The 13931-nt window shown below is 43.7% G+C and overlaps 1 long non-coding RNA gene across 1 annotated transcript in view; it reads right to left on the bottom strand.

Annotated features, from left to right (window-relative positions):
* Nucleotides 1-13931, bottom strand: part of LOC109392311 (uncharacterized) — a 48435-nt gene that overhangs the window by 24109 nt on the left and 10395 nt on the right. Inside the window, exon 3 of the long non-coding RNA XR_002126038.1 lies at nt 12471-12685. This is a non-coding gene — a long non-coding RNA (uncharacterized LOC109392311). The remainder of the gene's footprint in view (nt 1-12470; nt 12686-13931) is intronic.

The raw sequence follows: 13931 nt of genomic DNA, 5'->3' as shown, positions 1-13931 counted from the left end.
TATGGCTCTACTTCCGCCATAGAATAGCTGTGCGACCTTGAATACATCAATTCCTTTCTCTGAGCTTCAGCATCCTTGTCAAAAACTGAGACTCGAAGCACCTGAACTGCATGTCCTGCCAAATTGTTGTAAAACCCAACAGAAAGATGCTTCAACGGCAGCAAGATCCAAGGATTCCTCATCTTACCATCTGGTAAGATAATGGGACAATAAACAAGTCAACAAATACACACGTGCATTAATTTCAGGCCATAGTAAAGGCCATGAAAACAAATAGAGTACGAGATTCCAGAATGAAGGAGGGGAGGGTGATTTGAGATCGGATGGCCAACAGAGGTCTCTGTGAGGAGTGGACATTTAATGGGAGCTCCAAATAGTGAGAAGCAGAAAGCTATGCAGAGATGGCAAGGGCATCTGAAGCTGAGATAAAACCCCAAAGGCTGGAAGCAACGTGGTGTGCCCAAGTAAGTGCAGGAGGTCAGTGTGGCTGCAGGGTGCTGGCACGAGGCTGGAAGGACAGGGAGGCACAATCTCTGTGACCCAATTTCTCTAAAGTCTTAGCACTAAAAACACAGGCTCTTCAAGTTCAAGTTCACAAACCTGGGCACATCTCCTGGGCCTGCCTCTTCCCATCATGGTGGAGGTACTTCACCTCTCTGTCCCACAGCTTTCTCGTACATAAAGAATTAATAATAGCAGCCACTTGACCAAATTGTGTGAGAATTGAGTGGGGTCATGGCTGATTAGCACTGTGCTTGGTACAGGTGAGCTCTCAAGAAGGATTAGCTACTACTTGCCCATCCACTCTGACTTCTCCATCAATTGAATATCCATGGCCCCCACAGAATAAACCACACAATTCAGGGTTCAAGGATATCACATAAAACTGTCTGTTCCAATAAGAAGGCAACACCTCAAGGATAGAGAACCTGCCTTCTTCAGCTCCACAGCACCTAGCACAGAGCTGCACACAGTAGGTGCCCAATAAGGTATCTCACCTGAGTAAATATTTGTGAAAGTGGTCCGTGACAGTAGAAACAAGCCAGCCATAAAATGCAGGCAGTCATTTGTGCTCCCCTAGGCCCAGCTCCATACAAAATTCACCACGGGCACAATTTGTTTTTAAACTCAGCTATGTGAAATGTTTTTAGATCATCCTAACATATTCGGAGGCATGCCTACCTTAAGTAATGTGTTGTCTCAGGAGTGAGTTCCTGGTCTGCCATAATAGCTGATTTTTATCAACAATTAGGAAAGGAGGCATTTGTGTGATTACTCGCCCAATTTCTGAACAAATGGCTCCTCAGCCAACCATTGCAAACACCTCCCACCACCACCAGCATCTCCAAGTTCAGACTTCTCATTCTGATCATGCTACGAATGTAATCAAGTCTCTCCATGGAGACAAGTTAATTATCTCCTCAGGCTATGAACAAACACATGAGTTTGGTCTCTGACCATGTCGCCTAATGAGAGGACACCCCAGTGGAGCTGGAGGGCTTGTCAGCTGCCACCCCAGGGCATGATGGCATCTGGGAGCCGTGGTCCAAGATGATCTGGCCTTTATCCCCCAGGCTCCGCATGGCACCTGCTCCTGGAGATGCAGCTCAGGACAGGGAACGTGGCTCCCCACCTCCTCTGGCCAGCCCGGCTGTGCCCCGGTGGCGGGGGCCGGGCTCCTGGCACTCAGCTGGTGCTCCCTGCAGCCCAGCACACCTCCCAGCACAGGATGTCCCTCTGGAAAGCTGATGCAGCTCCTCTGAGCCTCCCCAGATAGATAAGGGAGGAAATCAGCTTTTCTGTCCTCCATCACCAGGCTGCCAGGGACAGCAGGACCCAAAGACTCAAACATAAATCACCTGCCTATCTCCATGTTTTAAGCTTCAGCTTTAATCCAGCTCAGAGTGGGATTAGCTGCCTCAGAGACTGCTAATTGCCAGATGGCTGCTGATAGCCAACCGCGGAAACGTGTGTGTCAGAGCCTGCCATGGAGCCTTAGAAAGTCGGAACTGGGAAGGCTCGTAGCCAAGTCGGCCAAGCCTTCATTTCTTCATCATAACAATGAGGGCACAGGCAGGCAGCTAGCTCGTGGGTCCACAGTGAGCTAACAGCAGGGGCCTGGCATCTTTCTGTGGGTTTCATTTGATTCGAGAGGAGAAAGATAGAAGAGCACTGAGAGAGCAATACCTCCCTAGCTGATTATGCCCTGCCGCCCCCAGAGAGGGGCAGCGGCAAGAGGAAGCAAAGTGAATTTATGGAAGACCTCCGATATTCTGTCAGCTGTTTTCATGTGTGACCCCTGTGTCCTGACCCCAGCTCTGACTGACCCCACGTGTGACCTTGGGTAAACACTTCCCCTCAGGGGGAATCTTCGTGTGCAAGTTGAGAAGGGAAGACTGGACGCCCTCTAAGACAATGGTCTCATTCTCTCCTGGCACCAGAATCCCCTGGAGGACTTGCTAGAATACAGCCCACCCTCAGTGGGAGTAGAATGCAGCCTGGGAATGTGCATATCAGACACATCCCAGGTGATGCTGGTGATGCTCGTCTATGGATCACACCCAAATGGGATCACATTGCTCTAACCTGCAGCCACCAACTTGAATGTTAAATAGCATGAGTCCACGAACAAGAAACACACACACACACACACACACACACACACACACACACACACACTCACACATTCTTTTTTTAAAAGAGTAAAACAACAACCCCAAACTAGTAAATCAATTCCAATGGATTGACGCCTACAGGTTTTCTTAAACTCTTGAAAATAACATGAGCGTTAACGTGTTGAAGCCAAATCTAAACTCAAGTTTCCGTCATGTGGCTCAAGTCCTTTCCTTGGAGAAAAATCTAGTGGTATCTTACACCCAGGGAGCCTACCAGCCTGAAGGGAAGGAGTTCATTAATGCAGTCACACTCAGATAGAGACCTGAATGGCATCCTGGGGAAGCATTGGAATGCCTCTGGCATCTGGTACATCCAGATATTTGCTATGTCCCCTGTGAGGACTCTCACCAGCAGGGGTACCACTGGGATGGAGACAATGCAGGAGTGCTCCCTATCACTTCTGCAATGTGTCCAGAGGTCCACACCCCTGAAGACCCCATCCCGAGCACTGCCAACCTCCCAGGACATCTGCAGATTGTTTCCAGGAAACTTCTCAAATATACATCAACCCAAAGAAAGGTGAGAGACAATATTGAAAAGCCTAGAAGAATACCTGGAATGCTCCTAGAACAGTGTTTGACTCTTGACAAACTATACTCATGAGCCAAACATCTAAGATCAAAGCCACATTGGAAAGGTCTTCTGGATCATATAGAACAACAACAAAAATACATGGGAAGGAAGGAAACTGAGGGCAAGGAATTCAGAGAACTTCCACAGGGCTCTGCCTCTCAGGTAAGATGTGTGATGGCTGAAATCTAGGAAAGGCTGGCATTGGTGTCACTTTTAGCTTCTGGTCCTACGGGCAGGTCCACCATCATTGCAGACAAAGCAAGTAATATGGCCAGGATGAGAGATAAGATGAAAGAAAGAAGAAACCTCCTTTTCCAAGTTCCCATGAAGCACTTGAAGAAGAACTTAACCTAAGGCTGGAGCCAAGGTCTCTCACCCAGAATGCCATCTAACCATTCTCTCTCCAGCCCTTTTCCCTTCTAGCTTTCTAATGGAAACACTGAAAACATTTACACTAAAAATTAATTCTATATAATTGTTATAAGTGTGGTCACAAAACAAAAGGAAAATGTCATAGATAAGCCTTCTGGTAGAATATGCATAATGTAAAAATTCAATTTAAAAATAAGAAATTCAGTAAAATGTGGCAATTTATTAACATACTGCCCACAATGGGGACAGAGGGTCAAGTGCAGGAGGAATAAAGAGGTGAAGGGGAGAGGTAGAAATGCGTGTGTTTCTTCATCTGAGATAGCAGAGAGCTAGTGAGTACTTGGCATTGATAATAAGTGATATACAAGCTAAAATATTTTTTATTTAATGTAATCATTACTAGAATTTGAAAGGGTTTATATTGCACAGAAATTACCAAAAAGGAAATCAGAAAACAGAGCACACAGAAGAAAGAAAACAGAAAAATCACCACTCTCCCAAAAAAAGGAGGCATAAACAAAAGAAAATAGAAAAAGAAGATAGCAGATTAAGACAAAGGGTGCTTTCCTAAAAGACAAACTAAACAGAAACACCCACTGTGCTTTTGATGGCTGTGCAGAGCCTCTCTCTCTCTCTCTCTCTCTCTCTCTCTCTCTCTCTCTCTCTCTCTCTTCCCCCCCCCCTCTTTCTCTCTAGTTGCTGCCATTCTCCACCTTCCCCTTCACTCCCACTTCCTCATCCAGGAGGGTGGCACTCATGGCTTTTTCCCCGATTCTGAGTCTGTCTGTTGTTCTGGATGAATCCAGGACCCTGATCTAACACCTTGGCCTCATGGGCCATTTGTTTCTTCATCTCAAGCTCTTCATCTTCATTGATTTCTCTCCACTTCAGCCACCCAAAGCCTTTCTCATTCATTGGACCCTGTCATCCCCAAGAATACCCCACCTCCAAGAGCAACTAAATCAATCACTGCTTATCACAGCTCTTGACATTTCTGCTATAAAAGGAGAGGGCAGATTTAAGGAAGGCTTTGGCTTCCTCTGGTTTTAATAGAAGAGAATGAGATTTGGTTTGGTTTGGTTTTTGAAAAACGCCAATGAAGAAAGTTACAATCAGAGGAAGAGGATGAACAAACAGGAAAGAAGAAGTAAATTGATACTGGCAAATTTTGAAGATGGCAGTTTTGAAATTTTGAGGGAGAGGCGGGGTCAAGAGAGGATGGAGACACAGGCCTTAGAGTTAATCAAGCCTGCAATGTATGAACTCTACACCAGCTTACAGAATGAGACCAAAGCAGCGCCCAGACAGTTTCTGAGACTCAGTTGCATTGCTTCAAAAGCAATGAAATAGAGAAACTAAGCATCTGCCTCAAGAAGTCAGAAAAAAAAATAATAAAACAGCAGCATATGAAAATCTTTCATAAAAAAGTAAGAAAGATAATATTGTAAATTAATACTTTTTAGAAAGAACTCTGCAGAAATAATCCCAAGGGTTGACTTTTTAAAGAAACAGAAAAATTAAGGAAAAAAAAAACATTAGAAATAAAAAGACGACTTAACCACAAATATGAAGTTTACTTTTTAAAAACTGAATGAGTACTATTTCAACCCTGCCAGTAAATTTGAAAATCACTAGGAAAAGATTTTCACCAAAGTTGATAGATCAATAATAGACAAACCTGAAACAGTTCAACAAACCATATACATATACACATATACACATATGTGTGTATACAAATTTATCTATAATTTTAACTATATATAACTATGTTTAATTATATATTATTTTTAAAATTATATAATATATACAGAGGGTACTAAAAATGTATACGCATTTTAAGAAAGAAAAAAACTGTATTAAAATTGTACTACTCGATATATACCGATAACAAAAGATGAATAAAAGTCACATTTGACTTCTGCAATTACAAGAGGTGCCCAAAGTGGTTACCATCAGCATAATTTTAGTATGGTTTTTGCCTTTCTTAAAATGTGTATACATTTTTTGGCACCCTATGTGGGGATATGATATTAGCAAGATATACCCAGGTGAAACTTTCATGTTATCAGCAGAAAGATAATCTCAGTAGTACCCAGACCCATATCCCTTATTTACCTTCCTAAAATACCAAATGCTCTGCAAACCCAGTTGTTTTCATAAAACAGTTGAAGACAAAACCTGACTGGAACTCATTTAAAAGTAAAAATTGACCTGAATTTATATATATATATATATATATATATATATATATATATATATATATATATATATATATATATATATATATATGGTTACCATTCCAATTATTGCTTTCATGCCATGGTGTAAAATAGTAACACGTTTTATTTTTCACTGCTGCCCCATATCCCTCTGGGTCAGGTGTGTGACATACAGTATATGTCCTTTATTACCTTTCTAAAAATCCAAAGTCCTGAATTCTGAAACACATTGGGTCCCAAGGGTTTTTTAGAACAGGCCTTGTGGGCCTGTATAAACTGTTACAGAACCTTGAATTATTTAAATTAAAGTTTAAAATTTTCTCAACTATTTAAAAAAGCTAGTTAACCCTGGTCTAAAATTTAGCAAAAGAGTTCACTCAACAAGAGAATGGCAGTCTGATTTCATTTGACTATAGAGGCAAAATAAAATTAAATCAACAATATTTTTCATTTGTTTCAACTTGGTGATAAAAATATGGTCATTGATATGAGCTAATGTGCCCCTCCCCTGACTCACATGTTGAACTCCTAATCCCCAGCACCTCAGAATGTGACTGTATTTGGAGAGAGGCTCTTTAAAGAAGTGATTAAGTTAAATCAAGGTTGCAAGGATGGGCCCTGATCTGATAGGACCAGTGTCCTTATAGGATGAGGAAATATGGACACAGGCATAAGAGAGAAAAGACAGTGAGAACACAGGAAGGAAGCAGCTATCTATGAGACAAGGAGAGAGGCCTCAGAAGAAATTCATTCTGCCCACACCTCGATCTTGGACTTCTAAGCCACCAAAACTGTGAGAAAATAAATTTCTGTTGCTTAATCCACCCAGTCTGTTGTGCTTTATCTTGGTGGCCCTAGAAAACTGATAGTCACATTTTAATAGTCGAGTTTAAATAACTACTAGTACTCAACTCCCCATGATAAAGCCATCTCTTTTCCTTCCCTCTGGGTACCATTTTCATAAAAATTCCAAGAATCTTAAGGACATTTACTCTATGTAAATACAATAGCACTAGATTTGTAAAAAAAAAAAAAAAAAAAAGCTAGAAAACCTGATCCGTCCACCAGAGGGCCAGGTGTCTTGTTGCTATTATTCATGGAGCACACATGGTATTTGTTGAAAGCATGTGACCCAGGGACAGGGTTTATCCTTGCCCATGGATCAAAGCTTTTCACTGGTCCAGACACCAGCATGGTGAACCATGCTCCTATAGGCCACTGTCACAAGTCTCAGGGTCCTTGAGACACACACCACCCAGGCTATTCCTTTGGAAGTTCTCAGAATGCAGAGAAAGAAGAGGACCTCGCTGTCTGCAAGGATCACGCCTGTATGTGGTGGCTCCACAGCCTTCAATGCCTGAGCTCCCAGAGCTGCCATTTCCTTGCACAGCACTTTCCTCACATACTTGGCCATTTTTCCTAAGGCACTGGCACCGTGCCAAGATGACCGAGTCTAGGAGGTTCCAGACTCAACCACAGACTCTGCCTTGACATCCTGCCCCACACGCTCAGCTTCTTGACCCTACGGAGAAAAATCAGCTCTTCCCTCTCTCGGTCTAAAGCCTGCCCGTGCCTGCCTAGCTTTACTCACATTATTTTCATGGGAAAACCTGACCTTGTGAAATGAAATGTGACCTGGGGAAATGAAACAAAAGCAAATTGAATCATGTAACATAGAAGAGCAGTGCCCCATAACTAAGTAAAGGTTATTCCAGGAATGCAAAGATAGTTAACTATGTGAGAAAAACCTTAAAACATCATGTCACTAAGTCAGAGGAGAAAAAAACAACATATCTTCTTAAAGGAGGAGGAGGTGACTTCAATAGCATTTATAATTTATAACAATAACCACCACAACCAAAATATTTCATAAACTAGGAATAGAAGATTGCTCCTTGACATGATAAAAATATTAAAACCTGTCCAGGCAAAATGTCAATGATTGCTATTTAAAATTAAGTGGTGTTGCCACTTTCAGAAAACAATGCACCAGCCTACTTGCAATCATGGTCATTATTTATAGCATTCTAGAAATTCTAGACCTGTGCTGTCCAAAAAATGACAACCACATGTGCCTACTGAGCATTTGAAATGGGGCTCATCTGAGTTGAGATGTGCTGTAAGTGTGAAATGTACACAAAATTTTAAAGACCTGGTATTTCTTCTAATGTAAAAAATTTATAATTTTTTACTGATTTAGGTTAAAATTATATTCCAGATATTCAATAACAATACATTATTAAACTTCACCTTTTTTTTTACTGTCTTTTACCATCACTACCAGAAAAGTTTAAATTACATATGTGACTGGCATTATATATCTATGAGACAGTGGAACAAGGTAAAAGAAAAGAAAAAACCTTTAACCACAAGAAATAAGAAAGTGTAGTTATGACTGTTTGAGAATAAGATGACTGTTTAAATGAGAAGCTATTAGACATTTAGAAAAATAATTATTTAGAAATCAGCAACTACTTTCTATGACAGTATTTTCCAGTTAGAAAATATAATGGAAAAGTAAATCACAAATGTCCATAAAATGTATCATATTCTCAGCTATAAATTATACATAAAATGGACGACATTTTTAGAAATAAATACTTTTAAATGGCTTTAGTTTCTCCTTTGCCCACAGTTTAGAAAGAACCGGAGCTGTTCTCTGAGTAGAACACAGGTCTGCACCCAGATGTGTCTTCCACCCACCACCGTGCAAGTGACTGCACTCACCAGGTTAACAATTTTAGTGGCTGTGGAGGACCGCATGTCCAGTTCCATCAACAATAGTAGAACTCGAAGCATACAAGTTGAGTAATGACCTCGTTTCTAGCTCCATCTTACGCTTCCTATTCTGATGTTTCTTTGCTTAATTATCCAAGCATTGCATTGCAAAGCTTGATACATCAGCTATAATTACACTCTGACGTCACGGTTTGCCTTTTTTCCTATCCCTTTAACTTTTTTATGTAGGGCTAGTTCTTCCCCTTCTCCCAGATGACAATTCTCAGTCATCTTGTGTCTCTTTTTTAGAGACAAGCACAATTTCTGTTTCTGCACTTCTGCCGTTTCATCTGAACAGACACCTCCTTGTCATCATAGGCATTTGAGAATGCAACTCTTACTTTTCATCCTGGCAAATATTGCAGACTGAGGGGTGTTTTAACCTATGATTCATCAAGGGCAGAAGTATCTAACTGCTTAGTAAGGATGTAAAGAACATTCCTTACTAAATAAACCTTTTGTAACTTTATTTGGATGTTAACTTTCATGCCATTTAATATGGAAGGGAATTGGGCTTAATAGCCCAGAATTAATAGCCTGGAAAGGCAAGGCAGGAAGTCATGTATCCTTGGCAAAAGTCCTCCTCCCTTCTCCTATGTTCAGAGAAAACCTGAGAGTCTCTGCGAGTCCCCAGGACCCGGTGTCTTTGCAACTTGTCTTGTCTATTATCCTGGTCTGCAGCTTGAGACTTCCTTCCCACTCAATGAAAGACTGTCTTTGGCCCTTGAGATAAGAACAATGACCCCGCAGAAGCCCAAGGGCCAATTTACAAAGGCCCGGGAATTGTGGAGCCTTGCAGTATCTCTCCACTCCAGCATGACATCAGGAATCTGATCTGAGAACCATTTCTTCCGAGCAAGGGCCCAAGGACCTGTCGCCTGTGGGGGAGGCCTGAGGATCAAGGCTAACATTGAGGCGTGCCATTTCTTAATGCAAAAAGCAGTGGGGAAGGATCCAATTTGGAAAATGAGAAGTTGGGTTTGGGACATTTCTTATTTTGAGGTGGAATTACCAAGTAAAGATATATTAGTAAGCGTTCAGATCCGAAATTCAGGAAAGATATCTGGCCTATAGGCACAGATGTTAACAACCATAAACCTAAATCCAGAGGCATTTGTTATTTCTCTCCAGCAAATCCCCTAGTTTTTCATTTTCAAGAGCACACAAAGGACACATTTCAGATGACATACAGGAGGATTCAGTGTAACAGCATCGAACCTCTTTCACAATGCAGGTGGCTATGAACTCCCTAGTGTCATGTATCCATTTTCAACTACTGCATAATAAATAATCACAAATTTAGTGATTTTAAGCAATGCACATTTATTATCTTACAGTTTCTGTGGGCTGGGAGTCTGGGGACAACTTAGCTGGGTCTCTACTCAGGGTCTCTTAAGGCTGCAATTGAGGTTTTAGCCAGGCTGTGTCCTCATCTGGAAGCTTGACTGGGGAAGAAATTGATTCCAAGCTCACTCAGCTTATTGGTGGAATTTATTTCCTTGTGGTGGTAGGACTGAGGGCTCCAGTGTCTGGCTGGCTAAGGGCTGAAGCCACCACCCTCAGCAACTACAGACCATCCACCATTTATAGAGGCCATATGGGCTTTCTGCTTATTTCATCAAGACAGCAAGAAGAGTTTCTAATGTGAATCTGCTAGCAAGACAGAGTCTCATATAATGCAATGTAATCACAGGAGTGAATTGTACCATGTTCAGTTGGTTAGAAGCAAGCCAGGCCCCACCTGCACTCAAGCAGAAGGTATCATCCAGGATATGAACAGGAGATACAGATCATGGAGGGTCTCCTCAGAGTCTGTCTGCCACATAGTGTGTGAATAGGAGCGTCATGGACACATAGTTGAAAAGTCATCCCCAAGGGGCAAACATACAACTGTGTGAGGCAACAAGAACAGCACCACATATGCTGCCGTGGCCAGCCAGATACATGATGCAAAAGGCCACAAATTTGGCAGTACAATGAGCAAAATAAGCTTCCCAAGTGCACATATTACCCCCCTAATTTAGTGGTGTTACTTATTCAATAAATTCATTCGCATAACTCTGTTGTATTTATAGTCTGTATATATAATCATGTATTTTAGAGGTATTGAGGGTGAGATGGGCAAGCAAATAAGCTAGCCTGGTGATAACCCTCAAAATGCATCACCTGGGATATTTTTGGGATATTTGTTTGGCATATGGATATAAACATTGAATGGGTGACACTGACCATAGACAGTGATTGTTCAAAGAATATTTAGGTTGATTGCTTTTCCCACCAGGAAAAATAAAGTCAATGAGATTCTAGAAAGAGGAGAGATTTGAAGACTTCCACAATGTGATCATCCAAAACCAACATGAAATATCAGATATATGCTAGGTGCTAAAAATAGGATCACATATATCTTATTCATCAACGGCCTCCACACAAAGCTGTTTACCTGCTGAACACATGAATCTTTGGCCTTGGTTGTTGCTCCTGCGGCCTAACGAGCCTCCCATCCCAGCGCCTGCCCTGGAAAGCTTAAGGAGATGCTCGGAAGCTGTCAACACAAGAAAGTTCTGGGGTTTCATCTCAGTCTTTTCTCCACCAGAGGCATGGCCGTGACACTGCCATCTGCTCAGCAATATGGCACCCCAGGCACAGGGACACTGGGTACAAGGCCATTTCCTCTTGACACCTCAGAATTCATCTCTCCTCTCAAACAATAGGAACAGACCTGCCCAATTTCTCGGGGACCCAGCTAGCATGGCTGCAAATAGTCATTCTCAGTAACTCTGAGTCTTCAAGTCCATTGGTTAGTGATGGACCCCAGTCTGCTTGAGCAAGTACTTCTGCAAAGCCGGGTGCCAGAAGGTAGCTCATGGTGAGGAGGGACTCTTGCTTCATCACAAACTAGCTGAGGATGTTCCAGTTTCTGTTTGTCCAAAGAAACACACACACAGGGAAATATGGCTCTTCCCTAAGGGCAGATTCTCTACCCTGCCTCTTCCTTCTCTGCCCTGTCTCAGACAAAGGGGACAGGAGCTACAAGGGAAAATAGTCAAGCCAGCCAGGGTAAGAGAGGTGCTACCTGGAGAACAGATGGATAAAGATTTAATTTCAGGTTTTGAAGTTGGACCCTTCGGACGTTCCTGGTCATTTTGCTTAGCTTGGTCGTTTGTGTTCTGAATGCAGGGGTGTTTGGGAAGCATGATGCCATTTAGCAAAGAAGAAAGGATGAGACTTTTGAAAAGACAGCCCCAGGTCTAAACACCAGCTTCTCCACTTTATTCTCTGCCCACCTTTCAACAGAGCACTCTAATCCTCTTAAATCTATTTCCTCAACTGCTGAGAAGGAAACACTTAAACAGTACTTAAGCTCACAGGGTTATTGCAATGGGAACATGTGGGGAATCAGCCTAGCACAGAAGCATCCTACACTGTGTCGACAGCAATGCTGATGCCAGCCGTCGGTCCATCACACCCACTTTGACACTGCATGCCTGGAAACTAAAGCCCCTGGTGGGAAGGGACTTGGCCAAGTTCTCTCTGCCAGAAAGACCCCCCAGGGTGGAGGGTTATTGCCTCCTGCCAGTACCTGCCAGGCTGGGGAGATACAGGTGGAAAGTAAAAATTCACAGCCTTGCCTGGGGCTGAGAGCCTCACTGTCGGGGATAGGGCTGAGAGCAGACACAGGCCTGGCAGGGTCTGGAGCTTTACTCTGACACCCTGACGAGAGCCCCCCCCCCACCCACCCAGCCAATAATGGCTTCAATCTGACCCCCAGACACCCGTAGTCTGTGTGACGCCAGCTGTCCCCTGCCACTGGGCATCACAGTGGCCCATCATCCCAGGCTCTCGGACTCCTACCTCATGCTCGGAAGGAAAGAGATGGTGGCAGGGCTGGCCGGGTGGCAGCTTCAGCGGCTCCCATGCGCTGGGACAGCTGCGTCGGTCCTGGGGCAGCTCCATCTCTGCATCAGGCAGCTCCATGGACATATTTGTTTACTCCATTCGCCGAGATGCAGTTTGCATAATATTGAATCTGGAAAGGACGCTGCACCCACTGACAGGAGTTTTCCCAGCTGGAAAAAAAAAAAAGGAAAGAAAATAACGAGCTTTACATTTTTTACATGTGAGGGTAAAAATGAAGATGCCAACACCATGTGCCAGACTTTCTGCTGGATGGTTCACGGTATGGGGGAGGCCACGTCTGCGGTCAGGCCACGCTCCCAGATCCAAAGTATTGTTGGATGGCTTTCTCATCAACACTGTTGGCAGCTCCGGGGACAGCTCTTTTGGTAAAAAGGATGCGCTGGAATGAAACATGGGCCTACAGCCAAGACACATTTCTTCCTATAAAACAGAAAACATGCACGTGTCAGGATGGAGGGAGCCAAGCCTCTCTAAGGATGGAGGCACCCTGCGCCTTCGCATCCCCAGAGAACGGGAAGAATGAGACAGAGCTGGGTTTCACCTGGGATGCCCAGTCGGGAGCAGAGCTGAGAACATAAACCAGTTTCCGCATTCCTTGTCGGGCTTTCAACCAGGTGCCTTTGGCCAGCTTGCTGACATTCTCAGGTGATATTCTCTAAATGCCTAGCTCAGACATAAGGTACAATGAGGCACCTCCAAGTTTGCAGAAGCAAAGACACAAAGTACAAAGCTGGGGTGAATAGAAGGAGGCCCTCCAGGGGGTGTTCTTCACAGATCCCTGTCAGCCTCCAGGGAGGGCTCTGGTGAGCTGCACAAAAGCGCTGCTTGTCCAAACATCAGTCCACACATGCCACGATCCCCCGACCCTCCTACTCAGCTTGTGGTCCTCAGAGCAGCAGCACTGGCATCACCTGGGAGTTGCTTAGAAATGCAGAATCTCAGGCCCCTCCCCAAACCTGCTGACCGGGAATCTGCATATTTACAAGATGCCCAGGTGAGTCTTAGGCACGTTGAAAGTTTGAAAGGCACTGTGCCAGGGGCTTTTAGAACTTCCTCATAATAGTGTGTCTCCTTCAAGGTCCTGACAGCTGAGAAGGATGGAAAGCCAGTGAAGCATAAAGTGACAGAGCCTTTGCATCCGGCAGCACCTCACACAACCTGGGTTTGGGTACAATGTACTTTGCACGTTACACCTGCTGCCTCCAGCACTCACTGCAGCTGTCCCAGCCATTCACGCTTCACAGTGAGGAAGCACCTGCCCACACTCACACCCCACCCTATAACCTTCCCAGAAGAGGAACAACCGGGAGCTCAACTCTAGGATCATTCAAGACCTCAAATGTGAATTAAAAATCTGATCTGGGGTTTTATTTCTTATCCTTCAGCCAGAGTTCG

This window comes from Hipposideros armiger, unplaced genomic scaffold (assembly GCF_001890085.2).
Source record: "Hipposideros armiger isolate ML-2016 unplaced genomic scaffold, ASM189008v1 scaffold_0, whole genome shotgun sequence".
NCBI classification, from domain to species: Eukaryota; Metazoa; Chordata; class Mammalia; order Chiroptera; family Hipposideridae; genus Hipposideros; species Hipposideros armiger.
This window is presented reverse-complemented; position numbering and strand designations above follow the sequence as displayed.